This window comes from Lycium barbarum, chromosome 5 (genome assembly GCF_019175385.1).
Source record: "Lycium barbarum isolate Lr01 chromosome 5, ASM1917538v2, whole genome shotgun sequence".
Taxonomy (NCBI): domain Eukaryota; kingdom Viridiplantae; phylum Streptophyta; class Magnoliopsida; order Solanales; family Solanaceae; genus Lycium; species Lycium barbarum.
The window spans coordinates 113194302-113210517 of record NC_083341.1 but is presented as its reverse complement, the minus strand read 5'-3'; positions in this window follow the sequence as shown (position 1 = coordinate 113210517).

Sequence of the window (16216 nt, the reverse complement as noted above, 5' to 3'; positions counted from 1 at the left end):
ACGTGCTGACGACTTGCAAATTGCAAGGTAACCAAGAGCCTGTTTGGATGGGTCTAAAAAATACAGAAACAACTTATAAGTCAAAATAAATAAATTAGGGTAGGTTAATTTATTTTTTTGGCTTATAAGTTGTTTTTAGTTTATAAGCTATTTTAAATAAGTTAAGTCAAATAAGTCCAATTAATGTTTTGGGCTTATTTTAAGCACAAAATGACTTTAAGCTGGCCAATCAAACACTCAAAAAAGCTGAAAATAGCTTATAAGCAACTTATAAGCCAATCCAAACCGGCTCCAAGTCACATAATTATATAACCCGTTTGCCCCACATATGCTTTTTTCAGAATTTCAAAAAATATTTGAAGATTATTTTAAATATATGATTATTTATTAAATTGACCTATTATTTTCAGGGGTGGGTTGGCTAAATGTAACGACCCAATTTAGGACCATACGTGTCACGACCCAGCTAGGGGTCGTGACAGGTACCCGGGGCTGACCACCGAGCACCGCTCGTTCTACTACTCATCATACTCATTAAGCCTCCTTTTTTGTTCATAAACTCATAATCATAAGGAAATAATTTTCATTAAAGAACATAAATACTTTTATATACATAAGCCCTTTGGCTATCAAAAGATAATGTACACATATCTACATATATACAGTAGTGACCTTGTGAGACCATATAACCCACACATACGTATCTACGAGCCTCTACTAGAGCACTAGACATATGGACGGAACAAGACCCCGTCGTGCCCAAAATACTTATACATATATATATACACAAAAGTATAAACCCGATTAGCACCTCCGGAATGATGGAGTGCTTTTGCAAATCTGCTGGTAGCTCCTAAAGGTCTGCGCCGTCTCCCTGTCTACCTGTGGGCATAAACACAGCGTCCAAAGAAAACGGACGTCAGTACGAATATTGTACTGAGTATGTAAGGCATGAATGAAACAAACATAATAGAGAAATCATAAGTCATGAGGTGAAGGCAAAACCTGCGCGACCTTTAAGGGCGAATACATTTCATACATATATCACATATACATGATCGTCGTACATGAACCATCTTAGCGTATACATCATCATGTCATATAATTCATCATCGTAGTGTCGTAGCTTCTCATACACATAAAACATTATCCGTAATCGGTCACGTAGGGCTCGACAATATTCGTATTCGGTCACATGGTGGCTCGACAGTATCCGTATGCGGCCACGTAGTGGCTCGACAATATCACATACATATCTTCCATATTCGGCCACGTAGTGGCTCGACCGTATCACATGCATCATACAAGGATCAATATATCTCATCATTATCATGGCCATCTACATCTTATAAGCTTATCGTAACCTTTCATTAATGCACACATTTAAATTTAAAGACAATCTATGAAAATCACATCATATTTGTAGCATGAATTTCGTATAAATATCGTATGATAGTCTTTATAATCTTTGGGCTTAAGCTCATCATTTCCATTATCATTTCTATAGCGTATCTCTTACCTTTATCTCACATGAAATCCTTTATGAACATAGACTCGTAGTTTCTCGAAACATTGGTCATAGGACATGCAGAGAGGCTTATGAACAATCTATAACAATGTCGAGGTGACGTAAGGTCGAGAGCCCCCGCTTATTATGAACGTTTATGAGTATCGTGCCTCGCCTTGAAGGAAATAGAGCATAAGGCGAGTGTTAACAAAGGTAACATCATTAGCCTTATAGGAACATCATGCCACAATTTCTTGAATCGCTATAATCTAGCTCGTTATCATCACCATCATATTCGTATGTAATTCAATATATTGAAGGACTCATAGGCTTCGTTTTGTAAAAGGATTATATAAGACTTGAAGGATTCATGCCTTTTGAAAGAAAAGATAAGCCTTACATACCTTTTCCTTTAGCTATTCTACCGCTTGATCGTTCCTCTTCAATATTCGCGTCTTTACCTTCAAGAGAATTCGCATCAGCGTCAGTTAATCGACTATAAGAACGCGTGACTATTTTCTAGGAAAAATTGAGCAGCATTTCCTTTCGTTATACTACTTTTCCCATATTCTATATTAACTTCCAAACGCTCACAATATTGTATTCCACAATCATCATTTATCTACATTTACCACATTCCACCATTTTTCTCTGATTTCTCCACATTTATGGGTTCTAGCTCATCATCACATTTTCTCATACATCACACCTATTTTATGGTTTGCACGTCATTTATAACATATTTATACTCCCAACTCATCAACATTCATAATTCAATCCAACTATCATTCAACTATGGCACTATTCACATTTTATGACCCATTTACTACACTCTTCTATAATCCAAGTGTTTCAATGTATTAATGCTTCAATCATCATGAGAAGGTCATCAAACTTACCTTGGGTAGTGTTGGAACAAGCCTTGAGCAACAACACTCTTTTATGCCACAAACCCTATTTCACTTCCTTTGATATTTCTTGGTGTAGATGAACTTTGATAGGTTTCACACTCTTGATTTCATGGATTTGGTGTTGTTGATCTTGATTTTCCTTTGATTCTCTTGAATTCTTGTGGATGAAGTGTTTTGGAGTATTCTAGAGAGTTCTTGATTTGTGAAGGTGAGAAATGAAATAAAATGAGCTTGGGGTCCCTTATACTTAACTTAAAAATCTGATTTTTGTGAACAGTAGTCGGGGTGTTCAGTGGCCGTAAACTCACTTTACGGGCCGTATTCTGGTTTATGGTCCGTCCTTCGCGATCGTATTTAAGCATAACAGAACCAGAAAGGTTTGCTAGAGTCATGGTGGTTTACGGTCACAATTTACGGGCCGTATTTCGATTTACGGTCCGTATTCTGGGTCGTATTTAACCATTTAGACATTTGGCAAAAAGTTGAAATTTTTGAAAGGTTGGAGGACGATAGCAGTTTACGGTCCGTAAACTGCTTTACGGGCCGTATTCTATTTTACGACCAACTAGGCTGAAGTGCAAATCTGCAACTTTCGCATTTTCAAAACTCATAAGTAGTCATCCCCTTCTTAGTAAAACATCGTACACTCATACTCTTCGTTGGTCTATTCATTGTACGTTCACGGAGAAATTTCCGAGGTGTAACATTCTTCCCCCTACCTTTCTCTCCTCGGTAGGCGAACCCTCAATCAAACAACACTTCAATCAATAAAGACGATTTGAATAATCCAATAAATAAGTACAATTAACAGCGGAATTCCACTAATTTAATAACTCAAGATTGAAAATGATTACAATAGTTAAATAATTACAAACTCATTCTGACTTCCCACGACCTGGTTTAGACTAGTACAAAAGCGACTAAATGATACAAATTATAACAACACTCTAAGACTCAACGTCCATCCCGGAATGAAGTAGGAGGAGGCCTTCAAGATAGGCACCTCGCATTTCCGAACATGACAAATCAACCATCTGAAACACTCTACACCCCAAAAAGGGTGTAGCAAGAGCAGTACCAGTACAATCCACGCGTACTGAGTAAGTATCATAGGTCGACAATGGTTAGAAACACATATTAGTAAAAGAATTCACAAATAAACATGATAAGTAACTAAATCAAGTCATAAATCTATCTACCGCTCATTATAGCATCAATACCTTCAAACCGTTAACTATCCTCGAATAACCAATTACACCAAGTCTCCATATGTCCAATCTGAAACCAACATCACAAGTAGAACACCAAGTCATCTCAGTATAAGTCATGATGCAATGCAATGCCAAGATGTATGAATGCATTGTAATGACATGCAAATGTTGTGTACACATGTACTCCGGACGAAAATATCGACATCTCAGTAGCACAACCCAAGGTGACTCGCGAGGTCTAAGTGTCATTCGTCCCGGATCTTTGCCCAACAGACAGACGAGATCCCGAATCTTTGCTCATGAGGGTTCTCATCGGCACCACCTGGGGGACCCACGGAGTCCATGCACTCACTCAATCCACGATTCCGGAACTAACATCGCATATCGGACTCTCACATCACTCTCATTTTAAAACCGAGCCAAGCTCATCACAACGTTTCATCAAGTATCATCAGTGTCTCAACAGTGTATCATGAAGAATAAGAGTGAGTGCAATGCATGTATCAACATCAATAATCATGCTCAATATCACAAGTACAGACATGGGTACGCCAATAATATAATCAATGTCACAAGTACCAATCGTGGGTACGCCAACAATATATCAATGTCACAAGTACTAACATGGGTACGTCCATAATATCATGAAAACCTACACAAGTCATATAATCTTTATCCTCGTATCAACGTCACCCGTAAGCTACTACTATATCACAATAAAAAAGGAACAACAGATTGCAACAAGTACTAACAGCACGTGGCATCAAGCCAACATAATAGGACAAACAAGTCACAACATAATATTACGACTTTCCCTTTTTCTGCCTATCCATCATTACTATATGATAATTTCACTTTCTACTTACATGGCAATACTATTAGCAATCCAAAATTAATTCACGATCATTAGTATACTTTATCTGCCCAATATCGATTAGGCCCACTATAATAGCATAGCACAACCTAGGCACACCTTACAGAATCCTTACTCAAACCATAGAAAAGTATGAATCGCCCGCTTCTTCCAAGTCACATAAAAACCACTAATACTCAAGGAAACCAATTCAAAGCATCCTAAGGAATCTACAGGCCACAAGTCCGAACACACAAATCACACGATAGTACCATCCTATGGGTCCATCCCAAATCTCCAATTCCTACGTATGCATTCTCCGATCCTTCTAGTACATGAATATGAGAAACTAACCGGAGTCTACCAAAAAGAAAAGCCGTAACCTATCTCAAAGCCGAGCAGGTGCCACGAATATCCATTGATTCTTTAATTCGTTCACCATGTCATAATCCGCACGAAGGAACTCGATACCATCATGAGACCCAAAGTAGGAATCACCGTTAGAACTCTTATAAAAGACTTCAAATCGATAATGTAGATTTGAGAATTTAGCCTACCTCTAGATTTCATTTATAAAAATACTAGGTGATTTATCAATCTCCATTCATGACTAATGTCAAATATTCAAGCCACTAGCTAGGTCAAATTTCCATTTTTATCTATCCTTTAGAAATCCATTTTCAAGTATCATAGTAGAGACCCATTTGTGATCTAGTAGGGAAAATGAGAAACTAAGTTAGTAACCCTTCTAAGGTGATGAACAAGAGGGAAATAACTCAATGAATCCATATTAAGAAAAACTAACCAATCATCTTTTTAAGTCTTAGGAGATTGTGATACCCATTCTTGTGGTTTCTAGATGAGGGGTTTTTAATAGGAATCACTAATGGGAAGGATGAATGGAAGAAGTTAAAAGCATTACCTCTTCCAAGAAAATATCAATTTTGGCTCCATAAATGCTCCAAGGGCGGCTGGACTCTTTAGGGTTTGGAAAAATGAGGTCAAATCCCAAAATGTCACTTAAATAGGGGAAATCACCGCTCGTAACCGCTGTTGCGGTGTCAGACACCGCTACAGCGGTACCGCTGGAGCGGTCCTTGAAAGAATTAACTATACCGCTTTTGCAGTTCCCCAACAGCTGCTGGCCCACAGCTAGGGCGGCATGGAGGACGCTGCAGTGGTGCAACTAGGCCCGCATGGTCTAAATTCAATTTTTACACGTAACTCATACGATTTCCCGATCAAGTTAAGGGTTTCCAGAGATGCAAGAAGGACTAAGTATGGTTCAAGGAGTCAACGCCACAAATATTTCAGAATGTCACAATAACGACGAAACGGGTCGTTACACTGAACCCCAATAATTTTTCTTATACTCTATGTATTTGCGTTGAGAGATTTACAAAATATTTATATAGTTGATTGTGAACTCAATTAGTACTCCCTCGGTCATGCGTCCTTACTAAAAATATTTTTCTCAAAATATTTGTCGTTTTGTTTACTCAAGATTAAATTAAATAGTTTTTTCCCATTTTGTACTTGTATTAATTATATCATTGGACTGATTTTGTGAGTTCACATACCAACATTTAAGAGGTTTCATAATTAATGGAGTAAATATTCATTGAAAAGAAAACATGATGAAATATGTTAAGGATAAAATAGTCAAAATGCTACCCTTATAAATGTTTTCTTAATGAGCGTGTAAATGAAAAATCCGACAAATATTTTGAGACAAAGGGAGTATTATTTTACATTAACTTGTGATTATTGTAAGAACTCATAAACTTTAAAATCTGGATCCGCCTCTAAACTTAAAATATTAAATGTAAGTATGAAATATTATACTAAGAGTTTTACAAGTTTACACTCACAAAACTTTAATTTACTTTTCATCTTAAAACACAATTTCAACTTACAAATATTCTTTTTCAACTTAATTTAAGATATTAACTCTTTAAAATATCAATCAATTCATGTTCAAATCTTTGCATGCCAAAGGCAAGAGAAATCCACCCCATTAATATACACACGTCTACACTAACCTTTTCTTTGTTCTTTTGAATGAAAAAGCGAGAAATGACGTGTGCTAATTTTAGGAGCCGTTTGAACATGAGATGAAATCATGACGATCTAAATTGAAGTTTTGTTTGAACATGCAATTTTGAACTTCTTGAATTGTATTTTTTTCTTATAGATATAAAACCCCACAAATTGTGAAAACCATCAAAACCTTTCCAATTCTTATACAATCTTACTAAATGAGCAAGTCATAGTTCATAACAACATTAATATGCTACTAGAAAGCCTCTCTAAAAAATACAACATCAATTGATCAAACTTTAGTTCAATAAAATAGAAAATTGAACATGAGTTATAGTGTAACTACTCCTTAATATAATCCTCCCACATGGTTGGTAAGAGTAAATTTGTTATAAATATATACTACCAACTTGTAGATATTTTAATATTTGATTTAAATGGTTGGTAAACATGATTGTTAAATATATCTACCAACCTATATATGGATCTATTTTTACAAAATATAAGCTAATGGGTCAACTTTTACATTAAAATTTTTGAAATAATGATTTGGAATCCCAAATCATGCTTTTTTGGATGATTTACAATTATGATTAGATGAAATTGTATGTCCAAACGCTGCCAGGTCCAAACCCCTATTTACATAATGTCTAATTTCTTGCTTCATTTCCTTGTAACAACTTGTGATGAAACAGTTATGTCGTATTGGGGAAGAAAAAGTCGACTTTTTTTTACAATTGTTGCAAATGTTATATTTATTTCCTCACAAATCTAACGATATGGATTCTTCTCATTTCAAATAAAGGGATGCAGATGATTCACTTAGGAATTATTTTATTTCTCTTGTATACGGTATAGACCGGGTAAAATGTTTTGGTCCGTCGTCGGAAGGTCAGAGCAAGATATGAGTCGGCTTCGAGATGTGACGTCGACTCGGGTTCAACTAGTTGGATAGAGTAAAACCCGAGGGATCATAAACCGGAGGGAGACTAGTTGACACAAACGCGGGAAATCCGACTTGCGACGGATTTCTCGCCGCCCGTTGCGCCAGTCGTCACGCCATCATCCGTTGAGGCACCCGAGATCGTCGAGATCATTATCTCCTTAATAGATTTAGTTACCATGTATAACTCTAACTCTTGTACTATAAATACAGAGGTGAATCCTCTTATTAGGGCATCAGATTCTCATTTTTATACACATGTTTCACACTCTTAGATTCGTAACCGAAAAAGCTATTCAAATCTTCTTAAGATTGGCTCAGGTTCGAGACAAAAAGGCTCAAATCCGGACCAATTAGTTGTGTTCCACAATTATCAATCAAGGCTATCTCTTTTCTTTCTTTTCACGAATCTTTACTTGTAATTGCTTATTTCATTACTTTATCAGAATTTTACACCACGTATCCTTTAACCGCATATAAATTCAATTGTTACCTTTGTAAGGGGTAAACTGTTTGGCGCCCACTTGAACAACGATGATTCAAGTCACCACGACGAGAACCATAACAAAGAGGTACCAGCAAATGACCTGCCCCATATTGATCCAAATGGCGGCCTACCCGTCGATCCAAATTCCGTCAATTCTAATGATGATATCTATATTGGCACCCAGCCCATTGATAGGGCGTTTGTGCGAAAGACAGCCGATGATGTGGGGGAAGAAATTAATTTGCGTGTGATTTTTAATTTGTTGTAGGAACAACAGGCGGCTATAGCCCAATTCCAAAAGAAAAACAACGACACAGGAATAGCTGAGCCGAACGAAATCAATGAGCCAGTTCGTGGGGAAGGTAGAGTAATTGACAACTACGATGGGTCAGATTCTAGGGGGTCAGGTTCTAACGGGTCATCCGAGTTCTTGAAAATGGGCCAAACAGATCGACACCAATGAGAAGAAGGTAGAGAACTACAACTCTCAAGTGGTCCACATCCCCGGAGCCCCACCAATTTTATCCAGGTCAGATTCCAAGTTTTATATCTCGAGGCCTTTTCCGCTGAGTGCAGGCCCGAAGTTAATCCCGAAGAGGTTTAAGATGCCAGATATCCCTAAGTATGATGGAACAACGAATCCGCAAGAACACATGACTTCTTATACCTGCACCATAAACAACAATGATCTCAAAGAAGACGAAGTTCAGTCGGTGCTGTTGAAGAAATTCGACGAGACGTTATCTAAAGGGGCAATGACATGGTATTGTATGCTACCCAAACACTCTATTAACTTTTTTGAGATGCTTGCAGATGCTTTTGTGAAAGCTCATGCTGGGGCTAGAAAGGTCCATGCTAGGAAGGCTGATATATTCAGAATTGGCCAAAAGGATAATGAATTACTCCGAGAATTCATAACAAGGTTTTAGAAGGAAAGAATGTTATTGCCCCCGGTTCCTGATGAGTGGGCAGCCCAAGGTTTCACTAAAGGAGAATTTGTTGGAGTATGAAGCAGTAAAATGGGCCGATGTCCATAACAGGTACAAATCCAAAATTCGAGTGGAAGATGATCAGCTCGAGCTTCCCCCATGTTCGGCAAACTGAAACAAAAATACGGAGAGGCTAAAAAGGGTGATGGAAACAGATTTGAAACCATCGAAGGACCGGTATCAGCTATACGGCCAGCCTGATAGGTCTGATTTTAGGACGGATAGAGGAAGAATTAGTCGCAACCATAATTTGGTAAGAAGTGAGAGGCAAAATGACTGCGGTTCTGGAAGCAGGGGTTTGCAATTCAGGACTAACCCCATTGGGGCATCTGACACTAGTGAAAGCCCGAGGTTATCCTAATACAAATTCAGCGGCGACGTTGCTGGTATTGTTTCTGCTATTGGCCACATTAAGGATGCGAGGTGGCCCAGGCCACTTCGGACCGACCCTGCCCAACGGGATGCGAATGTGGTATGCAACTATCATAAGACTCATGGCCACCGGACGAAGGACAGCCAACAACTAAGGGATGAAGTCGCTCGGTTATTGAAGAACGGGTACTTACGTGAATTCTTGAGTGACCGAGCAAAGGGTCATTACAAAAATAGGGAAGCAAATAATAAAGCTGAACTAGTGGAACCCCTGCACATGATTAACATGATTATTGGAGGAGTAGAAATTCCCCGAGATCCAACGATGAATAAAATAAAGGTCTCGATCACTCGGGGAAAGAGAACCAGAGATTATGTACCAGAGAGATTCATTACCTTCAGCGACGAAGACACAGAGGGCATCATTCAACCTCACAATGATGCGTTGGAAATCTTTGTCCTTATAAATAAATCTCAAGTTGAACATATTTTGATTGACCCAGGTAGTTCGTCCAACATTATCCGTTGGAAAGTAGTGGAGCAGCTAGGTCTGTTGGACCAAATTGTACCGGCAACCCGAGTCTTCAACGGGTTCAACATGGCATGTGAAACTACGAAGGGAGTAATTACTCTGCTGGTGAACACCGCTTGGATTGTTTAACATACAAAATTCTTCGTCATTGATGGTGAAATGAGATATAACGCTCTATTAGGCAGACCCTGGATACACAACATGAGGGCAGTGCCCTCAACTTTACATCAGATGCCGGGACCAAGCATGTTGCCGCTAGAAGCAAAATCTCGTATTTCTTCTAAAAAATCTCCTAATTATTCCAGAGCAACTACAAAGAGATTTTTTAACCAACAAGAATTTGGTTCAGATGTAGTATACCTGTCTAGAAGTTTTCGCAACTCTGAAATTTCTGACCCCGGAGGGAATAAAAACAGTCCATGGAGAAAAACCGGCAGCGAAAGAAATGTTTACGGTTGTAGAAGCAACTCCGGCACCGAAATCACCCGCACCCAAGGATGATGAAGATTTGAACAGAGGGAAAAGTACCAAATAGCAATCACAGGACTCAGAGCCGGCCGAACCTGAAGATGAGGAGAAGATGGACTTCGAGGAAGATTACTTCGGCGTTCCGAGATCGTTCGTGCTACCAGATGAATCGAACACAATCAAATCGACTGTGGAAAAATTGGAACAAGTTATCTTGTTCATTCACCTGCCCTATAGAAAGGTATACCTAGGCACAGGGTTGGCCCCGGAGCTCAGGCGCAAATTAATTGATTTTTTTCAAGCTAACGCCGATTGTTTTGTTTAGTCCATTTAGACATGACAGGTATTCCACCGGAAGTGACGACGCACAAGATAAGTCTTGATCAGAATTTCATCATGGTGTAGCAGAAACGAAGACCTATGGCTGAGGTCAAACATAAATTCGTTAAGGAGGAGGTAACAAAGATTTCAAAAATAGGTTCCATCCGGGAAGTTACATACCCGGACTGGCAAGCTAACGTAGTGGTTGTTCCTAAAAAATGTAGTAAATTCAGAATATGCGTAGATTATAAAGATTTGAACAAAGCATGCCCAAAGGATTCCTTTCCTTTTCCTAACATCGATCGAATGATCGATGCAACGACAGTCTATGAAGTGCTAAGTTTCCTCGACGCTTACTCCGGGTACCACCAAATCTTGATGAACCCGAAGGATCAAGAGAAAACTTCTTTCATACCTAAATATGGGACTTACTGTTATAACGTAATTCCTTTCAGGCTAAAAAATGTTGGACCAACTTCCAACGCTAGTTAATCGAATGTTTGAAGAACAAATCGGGAAAACAATGGAAGTTTATATTGACGATATGCTAGTTAAGTCCCTGGAAACAGAGGGCCATTTAAAGCATTTGTAGGAAACTTTCAATATACTGTGCAAGTACAACATGAAGTTGAACCCTGAGAAGCGCGCCTTCAGAGTAGGTTCGGGAAAATTCTTAGGCTTTATGGTGTCAAATCGGAGAATCAAAATTAACCCGGACAAAATCAAGGCCATCGAAGACGTCAAAGTAGTCGACAACATGAAAGGAGTATAAAGGTTAACCGGGAGGATTGCGGCCCTGAGAAGGTTCGTCTCTCGGTCTTCGGATAAAAGCCACCGGTTCTTTTCTTTGTTAATGAACAAGAATGACTTCGTCCGGACACTGGAGTGTCAACAAGCCTTGGAGGAATTGAAGCAATACTTGTCAAGTCCACCGTTGCTGCATACTCCGAAGGTAGATAAACAACTATATTTATACCTAGCAGTGTCCGAAGTCACGGTAAGTGGCGTTTTGGTTCGAGAAAAGGGAGGTATGCAATTTCCAATTTATTATGTGAGTAGAACTTTAGGGGATGCAGAGAAACGTTATCCTCACTTAGAAAAATTGGCTCTGGCTTTCTTAAGTGCATCTAGGAAACTAAAACCTTATTTTCAATATCACACAATATGCGTAATGACCACATATCCATTAAAAAATGTCATGCATAAACCAGAGCTGTTCGGTAGGTTAGCAAAATGGGTAGTTGAGATTAGTTGTTACGATATCGATTTTAAAATTAGAACAACCATAAAGTCTCAAATCTTAGCAGAGTTCGTGGCAGATTTTACACCCGCAATGGTTCTCGAGGTAGAAAAAGAGCTTTTGCTAACCTCAGGGATCTGGACCCTACACACGGACAGAGCATCGAACGTGAAAGGGTCCGGACCTGAAATAGTGCTTAAATCCCCTGCGGGTGATATTATTCGAGACTAACAATGAAGCCGAGTACGAAGCTATGATTGCAGGTTTAGAGCTGGCTAGAAGCTTAGGAGCTGAAATCATCGAAGCAAGCTGCAACTCACTTTTGGTCATCAATTAAGTAAACGGGGTCTTCGAAGTAAAAGATGAAAGAATGCGGAAATACTTGAAGAAAATCCAAATAGTTTTACATCGATTCAAAAAATGAACCATGCAGCATGTGCTTAGCGAGCAGAACACCGAAGCCAATGCATTGGCCAACTTGGGTTCATCTGTAGGTGTGGAGGAATTTAATTCGGGAATGGTTGTTCAACTAATGAACTCTGCGATAGAAAGCAGCCATGCCGAGGTAAACACAACTAGCTTGACTTGGTGCAACAAGCACATTGATTATCTCGAAGATGGGAAACTGCCCGTAGATCCTAAGGAATCTAGGGCTCTTTGACCAAAGTGGCAAGATATTGCCTGGTCAAAGGCAAATTTTATCGAATATTTTTTTACGGCCCTTTGGCTAGATGTTTGGGGCCTGGAGAAATCGATTACGTCGTGCGCGAAGTCCATGAAAGGACTTGTAAAAATAACTCCGGAGCAGAACAGTTGGTTCGAAAGTTAATTCGAACAAGATATTATTGGGATCATATGGAAGGGGATGCAAAAACTTCGTTCGGAAGTGCAATGGATGCCAAAGTCACGCTCCAATGATCTATCAACCAGGAAAATTATTACATCCGATATTATGTCCATAACTGTTCATGAAGTGGGGAATGGGCATTTTCGACCCTTTACCTTGGGCACCAGGTAAGGCTCGTTTCATACTGGTTATGACTGATTATTTTTCTAAGTGGGTTGAAGTGCAGGATTTTGAAAAAGTCATAGAAAAGGAGGTCATTAGTTTTATATGAGACCATATCATCTGTCGGTTCCAACCGAAATCACATGCAATAATGGCCGGCAGTTCATAGGCAATAAAGTCAATGATTACCTCGAAAGTTTAAAAATCAAAATGATAATGTCAACTCTGTATCAACCAAGTGCGAACGGGCAAGCGGAGTTAACAAACAAAACAATCATTCAGAACCTAAGAAAACTGTTGGATGAGTCCAAGGGCAAGTGGAGAGAAATTTTGCCGGAAGTACGTTGGGCTTACAGAATGACCACGAGGTCGAGTATCGGTGAAACACTATTTTCATTGGTCTATGGTGCGGAGGTTTTGATTCCTGTCGAAGTTGGGGAACAGAGTTTGGGATTCCAGTATACAACAGAAGAATCTAATAACGAGATTATGGCTGTGAAGCTCAACTTAACGGATGAACTTCGCGAAACGGCCTTGGTTCGTTTAGCAGCACAGAAGCAACAAATAAGAAGATACTACAATCAAAGGGCGAATCTTCGACACTTGTAAGTTAGGGACTTGGTCCTTCGAAAGGTTAATCTGCACACCAAAAACCCCTACGAGGGGATGTTGGGTCCGAATTGGGAAGGTCTATACAGAGTAACCGGAATAACCGGTAAAGGTTCATACCAGCTTGAATCAGAAGAGGGCCAGCAGCTACAAAATAATTGGAACATGGCACACTTGAAAAGATACTCTTTCTAAGGTATGAATCACTCACCCTCCATGAATTCTTTAAAAATACTCGCTTGACCTTTGTAGGTACAAACTGGAGCAAAGTTAAAGAGGCTAGAATTAGGTCTGAAAACACGTGTTGCACTCTCTTTCCCTTAGCTTGGTTTTGTCCCGAAGTGGGTTTTCCGGCAAGGTTTTTAATGAGGCAACAATGTACAACGTGTTACTTTCATATCAAATAACAGCAAAGCGTTGGGGACTGGGGACTGCCCAGCAACAACGAATTTGAACACAAATGCTAGGGGACTATCATGCCCTCGACAGATTCGAGATTGCTCAACGAGGCCAAACTTTTTTATTTGTTTAAATTTCTGCACTAGGATCCATTGTAAGGGCCAAATGATCAAATGAATCGTGCCCAATTAGTTTATTTGCTACTTTTAATCAGAAAACCAAATTGGTTGCCCCTCGATCGTTTATATGATACAAGCATATGTAACGAGAAGAGCACTTCAGTTTAAACCCGCGTAAATTATAACATTACGTGAATACTTACTTCACATGTATGAGTTATTTTATCTTCGAAACCCAGGAGCTACCTACCGTCACGAAACAGACGAACAAAATGAAGGCGTTAAAGTTTCAAGTGAACTAAGCCTAATTTAAAGACTAAGTCTAAAGAGGTTTAAAATTTCAAACCATATGCCCCAAGTGATTTGGAGACGTCTAAATTCACAAGCATAAAAATGAGGCCCTTATATATAGTCATCGGCAGGAAAAAGGCTCGGTGCACAACAAATTTATTTTAACTTAAAGTTGGTTCCATTAAAGCAAAAGTTTATTCAAGGTCGAGCCTAGTCCATACTTGGACAGAACGTCGTCCAAGGTGATCCACCTCCCTTCGATCAAATATAAATTTAAGTATTGAAAGTAGAAGAATGCTCAAGAAGTAAATACCGATAATATTTGGCACAAATATCTATGTTTTGTGTCACTTTACATCCTATTCTTATGATTTTTGTCGCTTAATCTATGATTAAATCGTCGTATTTGAGCTTATGTCGTTATATTTCATGTGTATAGGTACGATAAAGATAAACGATGAAAAATCGGCCCAAAAGTGGTTGATTTTGGAGCATATGATGATTACAGGAGGTGACGAGTCGAAGACCACAAGTGATGAACTAAAAGGAAAAAATTGAACTGAACGAAGCATATGTGGTAGCCCGGCATCGCGGGGCCAGCACGTGAAGGTTGAGTCTCGGAAACCAGGAGTCCCGCGCTTCATAGGCGTCACAGACCTGGCACAATCAACATCCAAATTTCATGAAGGTCCTGTGCTGGACCCGCGAGGCCAGCACGGGATGGGTTTAACTTGTCCGATTTTAATTAGGATTTTTTTACTATTTTGTAGTTATTAAATTCCTAGACTATAAATACTTATTTGAAGGGTTGAGCATGGTATGCGTGGATACTTTGAGACACTTGTAAGCCATCATTAACCCTTTTCTTCCCCGTTTTTACTTTTATCTTCATAAACCCTTGGCTAATCATGAATTCTTTTGTCTGTGATCGAATCATGAGTAGCTAATCTCTTAGTTTCTAGGGTTGTGGCGTAAGACTTGAAAGTTGGTTTGATGAAAATTTGTATCTATGAAATTTCCATATGTTTGGGTTGCTTATGTATTCTTGTGCTTAATTTTTTAATTATCTGGCCAATAGTTAGACACTATTTGTGGTACGTGAATTGAACTTGAGAAAGGGAATTTACGTATGTAATAAGAATAAATATAGTTTGTTCTATTTTTAATCGTTTCGCTACTAAGGATAGAGATACACCCTTTAGCCCTACTTAGTTGAATACGGAGAATTAAATGCGTTCTTGTTACCTCTGACGACCATAGAGATATAGGCGTTATAGTAACATCTACAGGCTTGTGAGTAGTTCGAGAGAATATCATAAAGTTACAATTAACCCGTCAACTAGTAACCTAGGAATAAGATAGGTAGAATTATCGGAAGATCAACTGGATTGTCGAAAGCCATAACCCTGGAACTCTCCATCATCTGATAAATCTTACATTTTTTTCAAAATACTCTCAGTCACAAAAGCACCTCTCATAGATTATTTATTTTCAGTTTTAGTTAGTTTACACAAAATCATCATTCTTGTTACTTTCTTGAATAGTTTCGTTCGAATTTGGATTTGCTTAACAGTAAACCCTAGGTCCCTGTGGTATCGATATCTGGACTTAAAAGGTCTATATTACTTGTACGCCCACATATACTTGCGTGTGCATTTGGGAGCAACAAGCTTTTGGCGCCGTTGTCGGGGACTTAGCAATATTACTATTTTTCTAATTTGGATTTTTGAATTTCTATTCAATTTTTTTTTAATTTTTAATTTAATATTTTGGCTAGTTTTCTTGACATGACATCTTAGAGTAAAAAATCATCAAATATTGGTTGTTCCTATTTTGGTGATCCGTCTATGATTTGTGGAGGACCCCACTTGTGGTAACACTGTCAAAATATTTCCGGGAATGGGTTGTGTGCACC